The following is a 22,742-nucleotide window of genomic DNA, read 5'->3' on the forward strand; positions in this document are numbered from 1 at the left end:
AGTAACTGGGGACAAGCCCAAAGGATAACTGGGGACAAGCCCATAGGATCACTGGGGACAAGCCCGAAGGATAACTGGGGACAAGCCCAAGGATCGTATGTAAACTGGAGTATGGCCATTACTGGCGACTATCCAAACTTAGTGACATGAAAATGCCAAAACCTTAGCTAACGTGAAAACGTTAGAAACCTTAGGAACGGATGTATGGTACGTCTACCATTATACGTAGGATCCTAGGTATAGCCAGTACGATGAGGTTATCAGCCCCGTAAGTGGGTACTGGTCCCTGTTGGTGCATGTTTGTGACAACAGCTTAGATTTGGTCTTTGGATATCTTGTAATTAGTTAAACGATAAACAGTTAGCGGGTTTAGCTTTGTAATAGTTAGTTGTTATGTTTGGGCTAACTAAACCCAAGGAATTGGGTGATGGGGGCGAATTGGGCCTGTCCAATTCGCAGCCCAGGAGTGTAAACCTAGCCCACTTGTAAACCGTGTGTTATATAAACAAGGTTAGGCTTTAGGGTTGAGGTTAATCAGTTAATCAGCCAAAACAGTTGTGTGAGAGAGGAATTTCGTGAGAGACATAGTCTTAGACGAATTAGGGTTTGGTTGATTGTAATACGCAAGTTTGATAATCAATAGAAACCCGGTTGAAAGTGAATTCTGTTTCCTACACGTTTTCTGTTGCAATCTGATCTAGAGGATTCCGCACTCTAGGTTAGATAGACGATTCTGTGAAAGATCCATACATCAAGGGGACCTACAATTGGTATCAGAGCATTAGGCTCTTGATTGCTCGGTTCAGAATTGTGCTTGGCAGAAGAAATTTTCGAATTTTGGTGAAACCTGAAAATTTGGGTTTTAAAATTTTCGAAAATTTTTAGGTGTTTGATAAAATTTTCGAAAATTTGTTGGCTGTTTTGATATTTTGGTCTGTTTGATTGCTGTTGTGCAGGTTTTAGGGTTTGCAGGACTGTTTTTGGTTGATTGTTTGAAGGATTTTGGCTGGAAACACTTGAAGATTCGAAGATTGTTCTTCGTGTTCTTCGCGTTCTTCATTCTGTTTCTTGTTGATTTTCGAAAATCACTGATAATCTGCTTGTTTCGATTTTGCAGGAACTGTTACAAAATCTTAGAAAATCTCCGAAAATTGAAAAAGATTGAATTTCCATAAGCTGCCTGGCGAAATTAGTAAATTCGCTGGACCTGCGAATTTAACTGATCCAGCATATTTACCAGCAAATTTGGGACATAATTTCACGGTGATCGGCGAATTTGAAATCCAAAGGCGACTTTGGTAATCGTGTTAGTTTCCACAGCGAAATTATCACGGTTTCAGCGATTTTACCAGTCGTTATAATAGCGAACTGGTTAACCGGCGAAATTAATCTGAGCGAAATTGCCAGCGAATTTGACCAGCAAATTTAACAGTTCAGCGAATTAACCAGCAAATTTAAACAGTTCAGCGAAATTAAGACATAACCAGCGAATTTAGTAGCAAATTTAAGTGGTGGAATTTCAGTTGGCAAGCGTCGGAAATTTTTCGGTGTTTTGCAAATAGAAATTGGTCCGTATCTCGTTAGACAGAACCGTTTGCACCGTTGAACTCGTGTGATTTTTAGGACAAAAAAAAAAGTAAAAAAAAAAAAAAAGACTTTGGAAAATCCCGAAATCGGTTTTTGACATTATATATCATTGGATTCGTCTTTTCGAGACGATTCTAACGGTATAATTTGGTAACCACTGTTTTCGGACGATTTTTGTACGGTTTTATCAGTACGGTTACTGTTAAACGTGTTTAAAGATGATTAAAATGGACAATGTCGAGAAGTGGCCAAAGCTTACAAATGTGAACGAGTATGCTGTATGGAAGGAGGAGTTTGAATTGGTTGTGAAGAGCGAAGATACCAGAATGTGGTATTGTATTATAGATGGATACATGGCTCCTACACGTCGTGTTGAAGGAAGGACAAAAGTGATTTCTTATGACAAGATGGATGAATCTGAGAAACTGATGGTTGATGCTGAGAAGAAAGCTTTAGCAGTATGTTGCTGAGATGATAGTTGCTGAGAAGATCAGTTGAATCAGTTAATCAGCCAAAACAGTTTGTGAGAGAGTATTTTCGTGAGAGCAATTAGGCTTGGACGAAAATTAGGGTTAGGGTTTGATTGATTGTAATACGTTTGTTTGATAATCAATAGAAACCCGGTTGAAAGTGATTTGCTGTTCTACATGTTTTCTGCTACAATCTGATCTAGAGGATTCCGCACTCTAGGTTAGATAGACGATTCTGTGACGATCCATAAGACTCAAGGGGACCTACAGTCCCAAAGACGTGAACTATGCCAGGATCATCGTGCGCTACAGGCGGAAACTGGGGACAAGCCCAAGGATAACTAGGGTTGAACCCAAGGATCTGAGATGCTTTTGAAGATTCTTAATGATATGCTGAGGATACCTGGACTATCAGAACTTAAATTCTCGTGAGAAGAGGATGAAGGATGCATGATCCTTATCCTTAGGTAAAAATAAGAAAATGAAACTGTTTAGGATTAGGATTTTACCAGAGTAAGGATCATTGACATTATCGGGATCCTTCGAGGATGCTTTCAATGTAGGGATCATATGTGCCAGGAGGATCCTGTTCACATGAAATATTTCTTTAAGTGAACAGCATTCCAGGCTCTAGGTAACAAATTTCCTTCCATGGTTAGCAATCTATATGCCCCTTTTCCTGCTTCAGCTTCAATCAAGTAAGGACCTTCCCACTTTGGTGCTAATTTCCCGTCAGCAGGATTGATGGTATTTTGGAATGCTTTTCTCAATACCATATCCCCCACTTGGAATTTCCTTATTCTGACATTTTTGTTATAAGCACCAGCCATTCTTTGTTGGTAGCTAGCCATCCTTATCCTAGCCAGATCCCTGATTTCTTCAATAGTATCCAAATCCTGAGCCAAGTTTGCAGCATTCTCTTCAGGATCACGGGTACTTGTTCTAGCAGTTGGAACCACCATTTTTGTTGGGATCACTGCTTCTGCCCCAAACACCAAGGAGAAGGGTGTTTGACCAGTAGCATTCTTGGGAGTTGTCCTGTCAGCCCAAAGCACATAAGGCAATTCTTCTGCCCATTTCCCCTTCTTGGATCCAAGTTTCTTCTTCAGATTGTTGATGATGATCTTGTTGGATGATTCTGCTTGGCCATTGGCTTGTGGGTGGACTGGTGTTGATGTTATCATCTTAATCCCCCAACTGTCACAAAAGTTAGTAGTCCCGCTCCCAATAAATTGGGAACCATTATCACATACAATTTCAGAAGGAATGCCAAATCTAGTTATGATGTTTCTTTTAATAAAGGATATAACTTCCTTTTCTCTGACTTGGGCAAAAGCTTCAGCCTCTATCCATTTGGAGAAGTAGTCAGTCATAGCAAGCATGAATACTTTTCCACCAGGTGCCTTAGGGAGCTTGCCAACTATATCCATCCCCCATCTCATGAATGGCCAAGAGGATGGTATAGGATGTAGAAATTCAGCCGGCTGATGAAGGATATTGCTGTGTCTTTGACAAGGATCACACTTCTTAGCATACTCCACAGCATCCCTTTTCATAGTTGGCCAGTAGTATCCTGTCCTAAGGATCCTTGAGAACAATGCCCTGCCCCCAGTGTGGTTTCCACAATCTCCTTCATGGAAGTCTTTTAACACTTCTTGAATTTCAGGATCCTCAATACATCTTAAATATGGTCCTGCAAGAGATCGCTTATATAACACTTTATTTAAGATTGTGAATTGAGATACCTTAATCCTGAAAGCCCTAGGATTTTCTCCCATAGGAATCTCCCCGTGTTGTAAGTATCTCATGATTGGTGAGATCCATGATCCTGAATAAGATTGAGTATCCTCGCTAGGGATCATTGCAGTATCCTCTTCTATTTCCATGGCCACCTGTTTTTCAATAGCAGGAGCCAGGATATGGATGATGGGGATACTTATATTCTGTGGGATCTTCAAAGATGATCCTAGATTGGCCAATGCATCAGCTTCTGTATTTTCCTCCCTTGGTACCTGTGACAAACTGAAAGAAACAAAGGAGAGTGCCAATTCTTTGACTATCTCTAGATATTTGGTTAGTTTTTCACCTTTCACAGCATAGGATCCATTAAAGTGATTAGTGATTAACAATGAATCCACGTATACCTCAAGATACCTGATCCCCATATGCTTAGCAATTTGTAAGCCAACGATTAAGGCTTCATATTCAGCCTCATTATTAGTGGCTTGGAACTCACAAGCTATGGAATGGGGTATTATGTCCCCCTGTGGCGATTTTAGTAGTATGCCAAGCCCTGTGCCTTTAACATTTGAGGATCCATCAGTATGTAGTATCCAAGGATCCTTGGTCTCATCCAGCTGCTGGACCTCCAATTCGGCTTCCTTTTGTAGATCACTACTGAAATCAGCCACAAAGTCTGCTAATGCTTGAGATTTGATGGCTGTTCTAGGCTCATATCTTATATCATGGGCACTAAGCTTTACTGCCCACTTAGCCATCCTTCCGGACATCTCTGGTTTCCTGAGGACATTCTTGATTGGAAAATTAGTTCTAACAACAATAGCATGGGTTTCAAAATAATGTCTTAGCTTAGTAGATGCCATAATTAATGCAAAAATAAGTTTTTCAAGGTGTGAGTACCTGGATTCAGCATCAAGTAAACTCTTACTTACATAATAGACAGGATATTGTGTACCTTCATGATCCTTAACAAGGACTGCACTTACAGCTGTTGAGGATACCGCCAGGTATAAGGATAACACATCTCCTTTTCCGGGTTTCATCAATGCTGGAGCTGAGGACATGTATTCTTTGAGGGCTTGTAAAGCATTCTCATGTTTTTCAGTCCACTCAAATTTCTTGTTCTTTCTTAGGATATCATAGAATTCTTTACATCTTTCTGAGGATTTGGATATGAACCTATTTAGAGCTGCCATCCTGCCTGTTAGTCTTTGCACATCCTTAGCGTTGGCAGGGGATTTGATATTCACCAATGCTTTAATTTGTTCCGGGCTTGCTTCAATGCCCCTCTGAGTTACCATATATCCTAGAAATTTACCTGCTTTAACACCAAAGTTACATTTTGAAGGATTAAGCTTCATGTTATAATTATAAAGGATATCAAACGCTTCCTCCAAGTCCCTTAGGTGATCCTCAGCCTTCTTGGATTTCACAACCATATCGTCTATGTATACTTCCATAGTTTGTCCAATTTGATATTTGAACATCATGTTCACCAGCCTTTGATATGTTGCACCTGCATTTCTTAATCCAAAGGGCATAGCAATATAACAATATAAACCGGTTGGGGTCATAAAAGCCGTATCCTCCTGGTCAGATGGTTCCATCTGAATTTGTTGGAATCCAGATGATGCATCCATAAAGGTTAACAGTTCATGACCCGCCGTTGCATCCACCATGGAGTCAATGTGGGGTAATGGGAAAGGATCCTTGGGACATGCCTTATTCAGATCAGTGAAATCGACACATACCCTCCACTTTCCGTTTTTCTTTTGGACAACAACCACATTGGCTAACCATTTTGGATATTTTACCTCTCTGATCATACCTGCTCGAAGTAGTCTTTCTACTTCTTCCTGGATAAGGGCATTCCTTTCTGGTGCAAACTTCCTCCTTTTTTGATGGATTGGTTTGATTGACCTGTCAATGCCAAGTTTATGAGTGATAATATCCTTAGATATACCTGTCATATCTTCGTGTTTCCATGCAAAGGTAGATTTTCTTCTTTTGAGGAAGGATATCATGTCTTCTTTCATCTTGCTAAGGATCCCTGATCCGATATAGATTTTTGATTCAGGATCATTAGGATCCAAAAGGATTTCGTCCACATCCTGTTCCCTTGCCTCCAAGACATTCCTTGGAGGATACTGTAATTGCTATTGCTCCCTTGGCTTCGAGGTTGGTTTCATGGATGAGGTATAACAATCCTTAGCCTCCTGCTGATCACTGTCGATCTTGATTATTCCCCATGGGCTAGGGAGTTTCACACATTGATGGTAGGTGGATGGGACTGCTTTCATATCATGTATCCAGGGCCTGCCAAGGATAACATTACAACAAGATAAACAGTCAATAACACAAAATTTTTGATAATTATGTAATCCTTCCACGTAGATTGGGAGTTTGATGTCCCCCAGGGTTTTCTTAGTTTCTCCACTGAATCCCACAAGCACAGAGGATCTTGGTGTGATGTCTGATTCTGGAATACCCATCTTCTTCAGAACATCAAGCTGGATAATGTTTACTGAGCTTCCTCCGTCGATAAGGATCCTGCGGACAAAATGGTTAGAGATAAAGAGAGTGATGACTAGACTATCATGATGAGGATTCTGGATGTTAATTCTATCATCCTCATCAAAGGTTATAACTTTTCCTTCCGAGACACTTGATGTTCGAATAGGTCTTTCTCCGTTATCCATTTTAGCTTCCTTTGCATGCCTTTTAGCTACCGAGAAGGATGTACCACATATGTCTGATCCTCCAGAAATAAAGTTGATTACTTGTGCATCTACCGGAGGAGCTGGAGCTTTCTCAGGGATCCTCTCAGGATCCTGAGTCCTTTGCTTTTTTCTTCCCAACAACTCTTTTAGATGCCCCTTGCTTAGCAGTTATCCAATTTCCTTTCTTAATGCGATGCATTCTTCAGCTAAATGCCCGAAATCCTCGTGGTATGCACACCACTTCGATTTGTCTTTAATTCCAGTTGGCTTGTCGTTTTTTCTAGGCCATCTGGCTTTTTCTCCTAGATTCTGCATTGCAAGGATTAGTGCATGATTATCAACGGAAAAACAATATTCAGAAATCGGAGGATAATCCTCATCATCCTCTTCTTGGTCAACAGCATGCACGTTCTGGCTGTCATTTCTATGGTAGGATTTGAATTTGTTGCTTTTGAAAGAGGATCCTTGATTTTCTTGCTTTGAGGATCCTGCTTGTCTCTCCTGGATCCTCTTGTCATCCTCTAGCCGGATGAACCTGAGTGCCCGAGTTCTTACTTCATCTAGGTTCCTGCATGGTGTCATAACAAGATCATCATAAAACAATGAATCCTTAAGCAATCCCATCTTGAAGGCCTCAACAGCTGTGGCCATATCCAAGTTAGGAATATCCAAGGATTCTTTACTAAACTTCGTTATGTAATCCCTTAATGATTCATTATGACCCTGAGTTACCCTATATAAATCACTAGTCAATCTTTCAAACTTTCTGCTACAAGAGAATTGATTATTGAATAAATTAACTAAATTAGCAAATGAAGTAATAGAGTAAGGGGGAAGACTTAGCAGCCATTTAAGAGCTGATCCAGTAAGAGTGGATCCAAATCCTTTACATAGGCATGCTTCCTTTAACTTTTCTGGGATTGGATTGATCTCCATCCTCTCCCTGTATTGTGCTATGTGCTCCTCAGGATCCGTTGTACCATCATACAGCTTCATAGTAGGGATATGGAACCTTTTGGGTACCTCTGCATCACAAATTGGTGGTGCAAAACGAGATACCTTATGGCTTCCATCTGCAATCTCCGGGATAGGCTTGACTACCCCTGGAACACTTGAGATCATATCCTTCAGCTTCTGCAGTTCTCTGGCCATAGCATGGTTGATACCCGTATCCTGCACGAATCCATGGTTAGCGGTAAGATAATTATTTAAGGCGTTACCTCCCATTGGGTTCAAGTTAGGAACACCGGATGTGAATCCATATTGCTGGGATTCTGGGATGACGGAGGGACCAGTGGAAGCAACGGTCTGCATTGGAATGAAATCTCCTTGATGGACATCTAGACTTCCTGTTTGCAAATTCTACAAGGATCCTGGCATCTGAAGGGATCCTAGAACCTGGGATGATCCTGGAACAAAGGAGGATCCTTGAACCTGGGATGACCCTGGAACAAAGGAGGATCCTAAGCTCATGAAGGATCCCATATGTTGAGTATAGGATCCTGCCGGTTGGAAATATGATCCTGATGCCTGAGTCATTGTTGCTGGGCCGCAATGCACTCCTCTTGATCCACCCATATATTGAATGTCTGGGACCTCTGATGGCTGAGAAGTAATCATTGGAGTATCAAAATTTAAAGATTTGGGCATCAGTGGGGAATGATCCTCTGCCGTTTTCTTTTGCCTTTTGAGATCTCCGATTTCCCTGAGGATCCTGTCATTAGTTTCATCCTGCTGCTGCATACGATCCCTCATCTGCAAAATCAAAGTAAATATATCACTAGTACTGGGAACAGAAGAAGTTAGAGCAGAAGATGATGGTTTAGAGGAGATAGTAGTTGGTCTCTTCTCAGCATTTTTCTGAGATCCGGCTGGTGGTGGAGGCAAAGGTGGAATGCCAGTAGATGAATTGACTACCGACATCGCTGTGGAAGTATTCTTCAACGACGAAGCCATGCAACACTCCGGAATGGTCACCAACAGAAAAACTTTTTATGAATGAAGCACCAATTGCCCCACGGTGGGCGCCAAACTGTTTTGGTCAAAAAATCACACAAGGATAATGCAACCAAACTCTATGTAAACGGGGAATGATGCTTGGTTTAATGAAAAAGTAAAGGATCACTTTAGTATGAAATATGCAAGTGACACAAGGATTTATACGAGGAAAAAGCCCTCAATCAATGAATGATCTCCGGCATAAAAAACCTCGGGTGATGGCAACTACCGATCACCAAACTTCAATATAACAAATAATGATTACAACTTCGGATGGTAACGAGCTGAGTACAAGGATCACTATAGTATTGTGTCTAAGAGTGTGAGGAATGTGTTGTGTGTCTTCCGAATGTGGAAGAGTGCTATATATACAAGTGTGAGTGGCCCTATTTTAGGTAAATAGACTAACTATCAGCTCATTACCCCTTTAGGAATAAAAGTAAATCTAGCCTAAATTATCGCCCTTAAATCATGCTAAGTTTCCATATCCTCTACAACGTTCATCTCTGATTAAGCATATGCCAAAGTTGTAAAGACGAGTCCCTTGATTACGTTGCTAAGAGCGGATCCTGCTAGACATTCCTGCAAGATAACATTAAATCCAATGAAAACAACTGTTAGCATGAGGATCCCTATGATGGTCCGTGATCCTGATCCTGGAACTCTTCTGAGGATCACTATCTGCCAAAGAAATAAGGATCACTGGTTAGGATCACATGTAAGGATCATATGTCATAAAAATCCAGCCCTAACAAGTAGGATCCTCAAAACAAGAAAAGCAAGGATCCTCTTTCAAAAGCAACAAATTCAAATCCTATAACAGAACTGACAATCAGAATGTGCATGCTGTAGACCAAGAAGAGGATGATGAAGATTATCCTCCAATTTCTGAATACTGTTTTTCCGTTGATAATCATGAACTAATCCTTGCAATGCAGAATCTAGGAGAAAAGGCCAGATGGCCCAGAAAAAATGACAAAACAGCCGCAACTAAATCAAAGTGGTGTGCATACCATGAAGATTTTGGGCATTTGACAGAGGAATGCATTCATTACGAAAGGAAATTGGATATCTGCTGAGCAAGGGGCATTTGAAAGAATTGCTGGGAAGAAAAAAGCAAAGGACTCAGGATCCTGAAAGGATCCCTGAGAAAGCTCCAGCTCCTCCAGTAGATGCACAAGTGATCAACTTTATATCTGGAGGACCAGACATCTGTGGTACATCCTTCTCAGCAGCTAAAAGGCATGCAAAGGAAGCTAAAATGGATAACGGAGAAAGACCTATTCGAACATCGAGTGTCTCGGAAGGAAAAATCATAACCTTTGATGAGGATGATAGAATTAACATCCAGGATCCTCATCATGATAGTTGTTAGGGCTGGATTTTTATAATACATGATCCTTACATGTGATCCTAACCAGTGATCCTTATTTCTTTGGCAGATAGTGATCCTCAGCAGAGTTCCAGGATCAGGATCACGGACCATCATAGGATCCTCATGCTAACAGTTGCTTTCATTGAACTTAATGTCATTTTGCAGGAATGTCTAGCAGGATCCGCTCTTAGCATCACAATCAAGGGACGCGTCTTTACAACTTTGGCATATGCATAATCAGAGATGAACGTTGTGAAGGATATGGAAACTTGGCATGATTTAAGGGCGATAATTTAGGCTAGATTTACTTTTATTTCTAAAGGGGTAATGAGCTGATTATTAGTCATTTTACTTAAAATAGGCCACCTACACTTGTATATATAACACTCTTCCCCATTCGGAAGACACACAACACAATTCTCACACGCTTAGACACTCAAAACTATAGTGATCCTTGTACTCAGCTCATTATCATCCGAAGTTGTAACCATTTTTCTTATATTGAAGTTTGGTGATCGGTAGTTGCCATCACCCGAGGTTTTTTATGCCGGAGATCATACATTGATCAAGGGCTTTTTCCTCGTATAAATCATTGTGTCTTTGCATATTTCATACTGAAGTGATCCTTTACTTTTTCAATAAACCAAGCATCATACCCCGTCTACATAGAGTTTGGTTGCATTATCCTTGTGTGATTTTTAACCAAAACAGTTTGGCGCCCACCGTGGGGCAATTGGTGCTTCATTCATAAGAAAACCTTTTGTTCGAAATCATTTCAAAGAGTTACATGGCTTCATCATTGAAGAATACGTCCACGGCAATGTTTGCAGTCACCTCGTCCCAGAACACTCTGCCTTCACCTCCGGCAGGATCCCAGAAAAATGTTGAGAAGAGACCAAATCCTACCTTCTCTAAACCTCCATCTTCTTCTGCCATGAATTCTTCTGTTCCAAGTACTAGTGATGTGTTTGCTTTAATTTTGCCGATGAAGGATCGTATGCAGCGGCAGGATGAAACTAATGACAGGATCCTCAGGGAAATTGGAGACCTCAAAAGGCAAAAGATAGCGGCAGAGGATCATTCCCCACTGATGCCCAAATCCCTGAGCTTTGATACTCCAATGATCACTTCTCAGCCATCGGGAGTCCCAGACGTGCAAATTATGGGAGAATCAAGAGGATTGCACCTCGGATCGGCAGCAATGACTCAGGCATCAGGCTCACACTTTCAGCCGGCAGGATCCTATCCCCAGCATATGGGATCCTTCATGAATTCAGGAACCTATCCGGGAGCACAGCAGTTTCAAGGATCCTACTTTGTTCCAGGATCATCCCAGGGTCAAGGATCCTCCTTTGTTCCAGGATCATCCCAGGTTCAAGGATCCTTCTTCGTTCCAGGATCGTCCCAGATACCAGGATCCTTCCAGATGCCAGGATCCCTAAAAAGTTTGCAAACAGGAAGTCTAGATGTCCATCAAGGGGACTTCATTCCAATGCAGACCATTGCTTCCACTGGTCCCTCCGTTATCCCAGAATCCCAGCAATATGGATTCACACCCAATGTTCCTAACTTGAACTCAATGGGAGGTAACACTTTAAATAATTATCTTACCACTAACCATGGATTCATGCAGGATACATGTATCAATCATGCTATGGCCAGGGAGCTGCAGAAGCTAAAAGAAATGATCTCAAGTGTCCCAGGGGTAGTCAAGCCTATCCCAGAGATTGCAGATGGAAGCTGTTAGGGCTGGATTTTTACAATACATGATCCTCACATGTGATCCTAACCAATGATCCTTGTTTCTTTGGCAGATAGTGATCCTCAGCAGAGTTCCAGGATCAGGATCACGGACCATCATAGGATCCTCATGCTAACAGTTGCTTTCGTTGAATTTAATGTTGTTTTGCAGGAATGACTAGCAGGATCCGCTCTTAGCATCACAATTAAAGGACACGTCTTTACAACTATAGCATGTGCTTAATCGGAGATGGACGTTGTGAAGGATATGGAAACTTGGCATGATTTAAGGGTGATAATTTATGCTAGATTTACTTTTATTTCTAAAGGGGTAATGAGCTGATTATTAGTCTTTTTACCTAAAATAGGTCTCCTACACTTGTATATATAACACTCTTCCTCATTCGGAAGAAGACACAACACAACTCTCACACGCTTGGACACTCGAAACTATAGTGATCCTTGTACTCAGCTCATTGTCATCCAAAGTTGTAACTATTTTTCTTATATTGAAGTTTGGTGATCGGTAGTTGCCATCACCCGAGGTTTTTTATGCCGGAGATCATACATTGATCAAGGGCTTTTTCCTCGTATAAATCATTGTGTCTTTGCATATTTCACATTGAAGTGATGTAACACCTCGAATTTTTGTGTCCAATGATGTGTTAACACGTGTCATTTGTTCACACGTGGCATCTATAATAAATAAAGGACTAATTTTGACAAACCTTGAAAGTATATAAATTCGAGGGTTATAAATGTCAACAAGGGTAAATATACTGTATAGTATCCCTAAATAACGCTTAAACCTTCAAACGAATAAATTATAGATCGTACAAAAACAAAACGCGAAAGAAAGTGAGAGATTACAAACTACAGGGGTTAACTGTGTCAACATGTTTAATAATACCTCTGAGTGACCCTTTAACGTTCCAAAGACTTTGTAACGGTATTATACACTCACTAAAATAATATATATGAATTTCGCGAAGTTTCGATATGAAACGAGAAAGTTACGATCGAATTCGTAGAAGAAGGGTTAAAAGCGTCAACAGTGAAAGTTAAGGCTTTCCAATATAATTAATACATAAACCGGGGACTTAATAATGCGGGTAAATAACACGAGGCCCCTATCGGTAAATAACCGAGGGCCAAACCGCAAAGTTACCCCTTCAAACCCGAAAGGTCAGGTAAATCATTACGAAAGATTTCGTTATTAATGGCCAGATTCTGTAATCATAACAAAAGATTTTAAAAATTCTGAAATCTTAACCTCTCGCGACCCGCGTGAAGGATATGTTTAAGTTGAGGCGGGCCGCGAGCCACCTCAATTACGCATCTGATTTATTAAACTCAGGCGACCCGCGTTATAGTGCATGGGAACTCCCATGCGGGCCGCGTAAAGTGCCCAGATGCAGAATGTTGATGTTTTCTTGACTTTTGGAGCCTTGAACGATCAATAACCAACAAATGGGGCATGGGCACCCTATGCTCAACCCATAACACTTAGGGGACACCTACCATCACCTCTGGTCTGATTGTAAGTGTTGTAATGATCATGTTTGCTTGGCATTGGCTATAAATAGCATGCCTTAAGCTCATAACAATTCACACAACTCAAACTCACATCCTTGATCATTCTAAGTGCTCTCAAGTCCTCATCTCTGCTCCATAAGCAAGAACACAACCTCTGTAAGTGATCTAACCCTTTGTGGTTCCACATTTGCTTAGTATTTAGCTAAAAACCGAACCGTCGTAAATACGGTTTGACATTTAAATAACTCAGTGATGGTTCAGTCTTATGACGAATCAAAAGTGGTTATGAGTTGGTATTTATGTGGGTAATAAACCTCTAAAAGGGTTCCCCATGATCACCACTCTAACTATGTCAAATGTCGAGTCAAACGTGCGGTTAAAAAGTCAACAGAAAGCTATTTTAGCGAATTATGCATAATCTGTAATGTATATGTTATGGAACCTGTTTTGACAATCATAAAACATGATAATAAGTATATAAACCTGGTTGCGCTCGTTTGAATCGATCATTTACTATATTGAACCGGTTCGGAGCCGAATGTCGCAAAAGTTTGACTTTTGCTTTGACTTCAGTTCTGACTCGTTTTAGTGAGGTATAAATATACCTTAGGACTCTCTTAGGACCAGGTCACATGTTGGTATAAACCTCAGTGGTCGGTTCATGAGTTATCCGAGTCTTTTGCGCAATTCCGTCATTCGCCTAAAAATTGACCGTAACGGCCTTTTAAAATTAAAACGAGTATTTCGGACACGTGAATGGACCAAAACCTTGCTTATTAAATTATAAGCATGTCCTTAAAATTTCACGTCAATCCGAGGTCTAGAATGAGAGTTATGCTAAAAAGCGCACTTTTAAGAAAGTTTTGTAATTAACGGCGCGATTAGCATAACGCCCATCTAACCCAAGTTTTCGTCACCAAAACTTTTACCCACTGTGGTAAAATAATATTTTGGGAATTTTAAAGATTTTTAATAATTTTTACCTTGCTCATAACCTGCGGTTATGGCTATGGTTCGGTAAATACCGAATACGCCCTTTTTGGCCAAAACGGGAGTTCTACAAGGTCTTTTGACCCGATTCCAGTTGCCACTGGTTTTAAATAATAAATAAAGTATTTTAAGCTTTATAAGCTGTTCGGGAAACTCAGATTTCCTGTAGAACTCGAAAAGCCCTTTTAAAGTCTTTAAAATGACCGAAAAGCCCCTACGGGGCATAATATAAACTTAAACTCGTTACGGGCATTACGGAAGGTATCCTACTGATACCAAAATACTTTTAAGGCATATTGACTTAGGAAATAAGCGTAGGACACTTATGGTTAACCGTTTCGCCTATTTGCGCACACGGTACGGCTCATGGAACTAGTTTTCGTGCAATAGCCGACATGGGTCAAATTATATTATTTGAACCCCAAAATCCAGAGTATGAACTATAAACCCATATAAAACAAGTCACTGAACTTGTTGGGTCCAAATCATACTCCATTCTCGGTTTTCGCCTTTTCGTGCGAATAAACCATATCTATGTATCGGAATCAACCGGTTTAAGCTACGGCTAATATAAGGACCGTTAGGATTCTAAGAGGTTAATTAAAACCTTCGTTCCAGATTAGGAGCCCCAGTAAAAGCTATCGGTGACTTGATCTAAATTAAGGATTTATACTTGCAAAGGTAAATACTTTAACTTATTTCCCCTATATGGGCTTGGGTTACGGTATATTAATACCGCTTGATTGAGCATTATATAATTCCATCGCTTAGGTGGTTAATTGATTAAATATGATCGGCTCATTTAAACAGTTTTGTTGCTTATAAGCCTTTGGGGGGTTTAATGACCGTTGTCCCGGATATCCTTGGCATCATTTTACGAAATGGCCACGACCATCGACATCCCGGTGTAGGCGTACACCCGGTATAAAGTGTCGACATTAAAATTAAAAGACGTAGCCGTTGGTTTTTATACTACGGTTTTACGCAAACGTGGTGTGTCTATAAATCTTTAACCCGGCACGACCCGGGCTACTGAACGCATAAAAGAACATGTAAAACGTTCACAAGATCATTATGAATTTTCCCAAGTTATAAAAGAGTTTGTGCCTTGTGCATTCAAATCAATTTTAATAAACATTTTCAAATGTGTCAGTTGAATGTATTTACCAGTGTAAACTGACGTATTTTCCCCAAAAAGATTAAGTGCAGGTACCTAAACGTAAATTGGCTGGTATTAGCTCCCTAGCGTCGTGATAAGTCTCGCAAGCTTGATTGCAGTATCTGATGGAACAATGCTTTATGTTTATTTACGATCCACTGTGGATATAATCAACTTCTGTAATACATTTGATATTACAACCAGAGGTTGAGTTTATATATTTATCTTATGCTTCCGCTGTGCATTATATAATTGTGTGGTTTGACTATATTGTTGCCAACATCGTCACGGTAATCCCCCACCGGGCCCACCGGTGAGACACGTGGAAATAGGGGTGTGACAGGTTGGTATCAGAGCCAACATTGAGTGAATTAAACACTATCCTAATGTGTTTAATCTCAATAACACAATTGCACATACTTGAGTCTAGACAAGAACTTAGGACAAATTCGGATTTTTACTCCTTTTTGTCTTTATTTACGATTTGATTTTAAATAAGTTTTGGAGCAGGAAAATGCCACCTGTTATATTCCGAGGAAGAGGAAGGGGACGAAGAGGCCGAGGAGAAATCGTGACACATCACGATAACGAGGCTGGACCATCTGGTACAAGACATCCTTCGATGACAAGGAGCGAAGAGCCACAACGACGAAGAGATCTTTACGAACCCGCGAGGCATTCCACTTCGCACAGCTCGACGCCATCCTACCGGCACTCCTTTGGGCCAGATTCTGAAAATGATCCCAATAACCCACAACCTTCCTTCATACCTCTACAACGTTCTGTTTCGCACCGGAATTATGACGACCCTACTCCATACTACATAGGTCAGTTTAATCCGGCTGACTACATACAGGAACCTTCAGGTTTTGTTCCACTAGGGCCACAAGACCATTTTTCTGAAGATCCCATGGAGGAGGATGAGGATCCTACTGAACCAGCTCGTGGTACGCCCACGCATCCGATAGAAGTTTCTGATGGGTCATCCTTCCATGGAACGCCCTATCAAGGACCTGACAGTTTCCAAGCGATGTTTGACCGACATGAATGGTATTACACACCATCTCGACAGACATCTCAACAACCGAGACATCTACAGGATCCCTCTGAGGATTCACGCTTTGAGGCAGTTACGCCACCACCTCCGCCACCGGCGCAACCAGTAATACCTGATCCGCCGAGGCGTAGGAGGACAAATGCTCGTATGTCTACACGAGGAGGAGGGGGTATCCACTTCAGCACTCCTCGACATTCTAGTAGTAGCCACTATCCGCCGCTACAAGAGGAAGGACCTTCAAGTCCCATACAGGAGGCGAACTCCGCACCAGCTGCACGAAATTCGCCACCATTTGGGTATGACCAACCCATACCAGCTTACACGGGTCCGACGGCTTACAACCCGTTCGAACCATCACAAGAACAATACAACTACGGCTATGAGCGCGACCCCTATGTGGTGTCGGCAAGATATAATGCGCGCTACCCTGACGGAGCACATGGAAACATGGGACCACCGGATTACTCAGCTCATGGGTATCCAATACCTCCCAGACCTCCAGTTCCGCATCAAGCGCCACAACCACGTTTCTCTCCTCCTGAACAGGAAGAAATACTCCATCGACTAGATCGTGTGGAGAGAGAGTTCGAGGAAGAAAAGAAAAGCCACCGAGGATTTCTCAAAGGCTTGGCGAATCTACTAAAGGGCAAAAAGAAGAAACGTGACCATTAGCCCTTAATAGTTGTACGAATGTAATTGCTAATTTAAAAATAAGTCCCTATGTGGACAACTTATCGTATTTCAGTCCCTACGCGGACTTATCTTTAGTCCTTGCATGGACATCTATCTTGTATTAGTCCCTACGTGGACTTGTCACTTATTTTACACCTCTATGGAGGTATGTACTATTTGAAAGACCCGTTTAGGGCAATATGTAATTGTAATTGAGATTATGGAATGTATGTTATGAGTTTTGTTTTAATATGTATAAAATAAATCAAAACCATTCCTTTTATATTGATCTGCCTAAATAAAGAATCTTAAAAGGTAAAACCTAGCTTGGTGTCTTTTAAGATCCAGCCAAGATGGTACGACCTAATTGAAAAGATTCTGATTCCCTGTTAACCTCTGTACGCATGTTAACATTCATGGCAGATGTGATTCGTTAAAATCACGCACGTCATTCTTATACAATAAATCCCTTAAGGATTTCAAACCCAACTAAATGATTTATAAATCGTGGGTTAAATCACCAATGAAGGTGATCAATATTATAAAAACATCCATTAGTGATGTAGTGCCTACGGGCCAATATTATAAAGACATCCATTAGTGATGCAATGCCTACGGGCCAATATTATAAAGACATCCATTAGTGATGCAATGCCTACGGGCCAATATTATAAAAACATCCATTAGTGATGTAGTGCCTACGGGCCAATATTATAAAGACATCCATTAGTGATGCAATGCCTACGGGCCAATATTATAAAGACATCCATTAGTGATGCAGTGCCTACGGGCCAGTATTATTAAAACATCCATTAGTGATGTAGTGCCTACGGGCCAATATTATTAAAACATCCGTTAGTGATGCAGTGCCTACGGGCCAACCTTATTAAACACATCTGTTTGAGATGTAGTGCCTACGGGCCAACCATACTAAAACATCCATTAGAGGTGTAGTGCCTATGGGCCGTAATAATTGTCCTATAAAGACAAAAGGCAGTGGTAGTCTATGACTCTCTGTCAGAAAAAGATAAAAGAACTACGATTCGAATCTCTATGCCTTTGATTCTATGAAATCTCGGCTAATATTATAAAACATCATCATGATTAGGCTTTATGCCGCCAATACTATTTATATAGTTGAAATAGGAGATATTCAGATCCTAATATATAATGAAATAAAAAGTTAACCAAATATGGTCTCTGTACCATGGTTGACGAATTGTCATAAAAGACAATTATATAATAATCTTCTAAATAAAATTTTGTTATCTTCTGTAACAGAATCAAGTTACAATGGCGGATCCCAATGGAGAGAACAGCCACACAAATGAAGATGACTATGACAATGCGTCAGTGCATTTGACAGGCGCACAACTGAAGGCTCTGATTGACAATGCTGTTCAGGCAGCTATTGATCGTCAACATACTGAGTCTCAAGGCAGAACTGTGTCAAAACCACCCTCTAAACCAAAGACACACTCCAAACCACCCTCTGAACCCAAGAAAGATGACGACAAACATTCGTCTACCGAGCACAGCGTTCATCGCGATAGAGAATATACTGATGCGTCCAGTGCTAAGGGTTGCACCTACAAATACTTTGTATCATGTAAGCCCCGTGAATTTACAGGGGAGAAAGGTGCGGTTGACTGTATCACCTGGCTAGACGAGATGGACACGATAGTGGACATCAGCGGGTGTGCAGAGAGGGACGTGGTTAAGTTTGTGTCCCAGTCATTCAAGGGCGAGGCCCTGGCGTGGTGGAGAGCTCTGGTGCAGGCTTCAGGTAAGTCTGCCTTATACAAAATGTCATGGGGGGAGTTTATTGCCCTCATAAAAGAAAACTACTGCCCTCAGCACGAGGTCGAGAAGATTGAGGCAGATTTTGTCTCACTAGTGATGACAAACCTGGATTGTCAAGCATATCTGACAAGTTTTAACACTATGTCACGCCTGGTGCCATACCTTGTGACACCAGAACCTAGAAGGATTGCCCGTTTCATTGGGGGCTTAGAACCGGCTATTAAGGCCAGTGTGAAGGCCTCTAGGCCGACGACCTTCAGGTCAGTTACTGACGTCTCCTTGTCTCTTACACTTGATGCTGTCCGTCTGAGGGCACAAAGGAGCAAGGAGGCTGAAAAGGGAAAACGTGAGGATGATACCTCACGAAAGTCTGGGAAAAAGCACCGTGGAAACGGTGAGGGCAAGAGAGGGTCGGAGGCAAAGAAAGAGGGGCAAGCTGATGGAAGACCTCACTGCAAGGTCTGCAAGAAACCTCACTCCGGGAAGTGTAGGTTTGCGTCTGGTTCACAGTCGCAACAAAAGACTCCGTCCTGTGGGCTATGCAAGTCCAAGGATCACAAGACCGTGGAGTGCAAAAAGATAAAGGATGCAACCTGCTATGGTTGTAACGAAAAGGGGCACATAAAGAGTAATTGCCCGAAGTATGCCAAGAAGGCAGAAGAGACTAAGAAGTCAAATGCGAGAGTTTTTCGCATGGATGCAAAGGAAGCGGTTAAGGACGACAATGTGCTTACAGGTACTTTCCTCGTAAATAATATATTTGCAAGAGTACTATTCGATTCTGGCGCTGATAAGTCCTTTGTAGACCAGAAATTTTGCCAACTACTAAATATGCCTATCAAAACCCTTGATATGAAATACGAAGTAGAGTTAGCTGACGGCACGATAGAAACCGTCTCTACTGTTCTAGAAGGATGTGAAATGTCCATTAGGAACCATTCTTTTCCTTTATCTCTACTTCCTTTCAAATTAGCGGGTTTTGACATTGTGCTAGGCATGGACTGGTTATCTCGTAATCAGGCCCAAATCATTTGCGGCAAAAGACAAATAGTTTTAAAGACTCCGAGTGGTGAATCTCTTACCATTCGAGGGGATACGCATTACGGGTTGCCCGAAGACGTATCTATGCTGAAAGCTTCAAGATGTTTAAACAGAGGCTGTGTAATTTACATGGCTCAGGTAATAATTGAAGAACCAAAGCCGAAGATCGAGGATCTTCCTGTCATTTCTGAATACCCCGAGGTTTTTCCTGAAGAACTACCTGGTTTGCCACCAGATAGACAAGTGGAGTTCAGAATTGACATCATTCCTGGAGCAGCTCCGATAGCAAGAGCACCTTACAGATTAGCTCCGACGGAAATGAAAGAACTGAGGACCCAGTTGGATGAACTGCTGGCGAAAGGTTTTATCAGACCTAGTTCATCTCCCTGGGGAGCTCCTGTCCTATTTGTAAAGAAGAAGGACGGATCGATGCGGTTGTGCATCGACTATAGAGAACTGAATAAAGTTACCATAAAGAATAGATATCCTTTACCAAGGATCGATGATCTATTCGATCAGCTGCAAGGAGCGAGCTACTTCTCAAAGATCGACTTAAGGTCGGGTTATCATCAACTAAGGGTCAGAGATGAAGATGTACATAAGACAACATTTAGGACTCGCTATGGTCATTACGAGTTCCTAGTGATGCCTTTTGGGCTCACAAATGCACCGGCTGCGTTCATGGACCTCATGAATCGCGTTTGCAAGCCATACTTGGACAAATTCGTCATAGTCTTCATCGACGATATCCTTATATATTCCAAGAATCAAGCTGACCACGAGAAGCACCTCCGTTGCATTCTCGAATTACTACAGCGTGAGAAACTCTACGCCAAATTCTCGAAATGTGAATTCTGGCTACGAGAGGTTCAGTTTTTAGGACACGTTGTGAGCGAGCGTGGTATCCAAGTGGATCCCGCTAAGGTAGAGGCAGTCATGAACTGGCAAGAGCCAAAGACGCCTACCGAAATTCGTAGTTTCCTGGGTTTGGCAGGATACTACCGAAGGTTTATTGAGAACTTTTCAAGGATTGCTGCACCCTTGACTTCTTTGACTAAGAAGAAAGAAAAGTACATTTGGGGCCCAAAGCAGCAAGAGTCCTTTGAAATACTGAAGCAGAAGCTAAGCAACGCACCTGTGTTAACCTTACCTGAGGGTACAGATGAATTCGTAGTTTACTGCGATGCATCACACACAGGCATGGGGTGTGTGCTTATGCAGAAGGGCAAGGTGATTGCCTATGCTTCAAGGCAATTAAAGGTGCATGAAAAGAATTACACCACCCATGATTTGGAGTTGGGTGCCGTTGTATTTGCACTAAAGTTATGGAGACATTACCTTTATGGTATTAAATTTGTGATTTATTCTGATCACAAAAGCCTCCAGCACCTGTTCAACCAGAAGGAGTTGAACATGAGACAGCGCCGTTGGATGGAAACCCTGAATGATTATGACTGTGAAATCAGGTACCATCCCGGCAAGGCGAATGTGGTCGCCGATGCCTTGAGCAGGAAGGAAAGGGTAAAACCCATTCGAATCAATGCCAAGAGCATTGAGGTTAAGAATAATTTGATGGAAAGGATATTAGCTGCGCAGCGTGAGGCTGTGTTGGAAGCTAATTATCCTAATGAAAAGCTGGGAGTAACTGAGGAGCAGTTGACTCTTAGCAAGGATGGAATTCTTAGGCTGAACGGACGTATATGGGTTCCGATTTATGGAGGACTACGAGATGTTGTTCTCCAGGAAGCCCATAGTTCCAAATACTCAGTTCATCCTGGTGCTGATAAAATGTACCAAGACTTAAAGGCAAATTATTGGTGGATAGGCTTGAAAAAGTCTGTAGCCGCCCACGTAGCAAAGTGCTTGACTTGTGCTCAAGTCAAAGCCGAGCACCAAAAGCCGTCTGGCTTGCTACAACAGCCTGAACTTCCCGAGTGGAAGTGGGAATGCGTAACTATGGACTTCATAACCAAGTTACCCAAAACCAGGAAAGGAAACAATACAATATGGGTCATAGTCGATAGGCTGACTAAATCAGCTCATTTTCTACCCATCAAGGAGACGTATAGCTCCGATATGTTAGCCCAACTTTATGTTGATAAGATTGTAGCCTTACACGGCATACCTGTGTCTATTATCTCCGACAGGGATACTAGATACACATCTCACTTCTGGAAGAGTTTCCAGCAATCTTTGGGCACGCGTTTAAACTTTAGTACGGCTTACCATCCACAGACGGACGGTCAAAGTGAGCGTACTATCCAAACGCTAGAAGACATGCTTCGTGCATGTGCGATCGATTTAGGTGGTAACTGGGATAAGAACCTACCCCTGATCGAATTCTCCTACAATAATAGCTACCACACCAGCATAAAGGCTGCGCCTTTTGAGGCATTATATGGTAGGAAATGTAGATCGCCTGTTTGTTGGGCGGAAGTAGGAGAGGTCCAATTATCGGGACCAGAGATTGTTTTCCAGACGACGGACAAGATTGTCCAGATCCGGGAACGTCTCAAGGCTGCCCGCGATAGGCAGAAGAGCTACGCTGATCCAAGGCGTAAGGATTTTCACTTCGAAGTGGGTGAAAAGGTATTACTTAAGGTATCATGTAGGTCCCCTTGATGTATGGATCTTTCACAGAATTGTCTATCTAACCTAGAGTGCGGAATCCTCTAGATCAGATTGTAGCAGAAAACGTGTAGGAAACAGAAACAGCAATTTAATCAAACCGGGTTTTCTATTGATTATCAATCACTAGGAATTACAATCAATCCAAAACCCTAACACTCTCTCAAATTCGTCCAAACCCTAATGTTCTCACGAATTTGCTCTCTAATAACTGTTTTTGCTGATT

Source organism: Helianthus annuus, chromosome 14, assembly GCF_002127325.2.
Source record: "Helianthus annuus cultivar XRQ/B chromosome 14, HanXRQr2.0-SUNRISE, whole genome shotgun sequence".
NCBI classification, from domain to species: domain Eukaryota; kingdom Viridiplantae; phylum Streptophyta; class Magnoliopsida; order Asterales; family Asteraceae; genus Helianthus; species Helianthus annuus.